The 2,004-nt window shown below is 63.3% G+C and overlaps 1 protein-coding gene across 1 annotated transcript in view; it reads left to right on the top strand.

Annotated features, from left to right (window-relative positions):
- The window catches only part of HMCN2 (hemicentin 2), a gene marked incomplete at its 5' end in the record, with an annotated part of 136,452 nt that overhangs the window by 84,208 nt on the left and 50,240 nt on the right, over positions 1–2,004 (top strand). The gene's annotated exons all lie outside the window — the stretch shown is intronic.

The raw sequence follows: 2,004 nt of genomic DNA, 5'->3' as shown, positions 1-2,004 counted from the left end.
CTTTATTTTTCTCCAGAGATAGTACTTACCATCTAAGTTATTTACTGACTTTCTATTATCTGACTCCCCTAATCTGCTGCCCTATTTCCAGCACCCAGAATGGGGCCTGGCATGGAGAGGCTCTCAGTAAATACTGGTTCAATGGATGAAATCCAAATATTTGCTGAGCACCTGTTTCATGCCAATTTTGGAATTCGGCGGGGGGGGGGGGGCTGAGATCATGCCTCACAGGGCACACAGACTCCAGGAGAAGCAGACTTTGAAGGACTAAGGGGGTCACGTGACAGGCAAGCACACAGGGGCTGGTCAAGGAGGCCCTGGCCCACCTAGGGTGGGAGTCAGGGAGGGCTTTCTGGAAGAGACGGCCACGGCCCAACCCAGCTCTCACTGGCAGACTCGGGGGCCGAGCGACGGGGGCAGTGCCACTTCTGCACCCCCAGCCTCATAAGCCCTGTGTCTGTCTCAGCTGGGCTCTGCGGTGGGCGCACCCCCGAGGGCAGGGGGCAGCCTCCCTGAGCAGGGCACCGAGGGCGGGGCTGGGCGAGGGAGGCATCATACCGTCCTTCCTCCAGGAGATCTTAGGGAAGGGGACGCCCCGACAGTCACAGGACAGCCTGGCAGGGTGCCCCTGGGTCACGGTCAGCGTGCGGGGCTCCGCGGAGGGGAACACTGGAGGCACTAGGGGAGATCAGAGTGGCGTATGAGGCGGGTGTTGGGCTGGGAAGGGAAGAGGGCGGGGAACAGAGAAAGCCTGTATCCGGGAGCATGGAGGAGCTCCCCTGCTGGGGGGTGAGAGCCAGCCAGGCAGGCACAGGGGGCGGGGGGGGGGCCCAGCCCCAGGACCCTCACCCCAGACGCTCAGGCTGTAGTGCTTCTCCGAGCGGCCCGCCTGGTTCAGCGCCTCGCAGGTGTAGCGGCCAGCGTCCGCCACCTCCGCTCTGCTCACCTGGCCGAGAGCAGACCGACCCGTCAGCGGGGGGGGGGGGGGGGGGCACCGGGATGGGGTTCCCCCCGGACGGGCTGTGCGACCCCGGGCAGGTCATCCGACCTCACTGCGTCCCAGCCGCCCCACCTGGGACTGGGGGCAATGATGGCACCTCCCCTACCTAGCACACCGTGACGTTTCCAGAAGCCACAGCTTGCGGTGGCCTGACCCAGGCCGGCACACAGAATGGGGTCCCCACGTGGCAGTCCTGCCAGCCTCACCCCCCTTCACATCCCCAGCCCAGCCCTGTAAGGATGGTGGCTGAGGCAGCCCCTCTCCTGCCTTTCATCTGCTCCAGGCCGTTTTGGAAAGTCCAACAGAACGGACCAAAAGGGAAGGTAGGAAATGAGGAAGGATAGGGGTGAGGGTGGGGGTGGCGGGGGGGGGGGAGATCCTGTCCTCAGAGGTCAGATCCCGACAGAGGAGGTGATGAAGCCAAGTTGTGGGTAGGGGAAGCCAAACCGAGGTGTTCAGAGTTGGGAATGATCACATCACAAGGTGTAGAGGGGTGGGAGGAGGAGACACAGGCTGGAGTGGAAGTTTCCCCCCAGCAGCCGAAGTACCTCCCCTCCCCTGGCTGAACAGGGCTGGGCCATTCTGGGGGTGGCTTTCTTTTCATAAGAACCCCAGCCGCCCCAGAAGAGCAGTGCCAATGTGCTTACAGGCGACAGACCTGAGGCCGGTGTGGTCAAGACACCGCCATAAGGTGGCCCCGCCGGGAGGAGGGGGAGCTAAAATTCAAATCCAGGCTGCTGTCCCCACAGTCCCTGACCCTAAACTCCCCTTCCCTTGCTGGGCCCGAGGCCGATGAAGGGCTCTAATGCCCAAAGTCCAGGAGGCGTTAGGACAAGGAATAAAAGTTGAAAAGCGAGAGGCTCAGCTTTGGGGGCACCGAGGGAGGGCCCTGCAGCAGCTTCCAACCAGGTCAGGAGGACGCCCCCGCACGCTGGGTCACCCCGAGCTGAGCTGACCCCGCAGGGGCCCCCACAGCCGCTGCCCTGCTCACCTCCAGCAGCGCC

The sequence above is a fragment of the Suricata suricatta genome, chromosome 13 (assembly GCF_006229205.1).
Source record: "Suricata suricatta isolate VVHF042 chromosome 13, meerkat_22Aug2017_6uvM2_HiC, whole genome shotgun sequence".
NCBI classification, from domain to species: Eukaryota; Metazoa; Chordata; class Mammalia; order Carnivora; family Herpestidae; genus Suricata; species Suricata suricatta.
The sequence above is the reverse complement of the archived record's forward strand: the minus strand, read 5'-3'. Positions and strand labels throughout refer to the sequence as shown.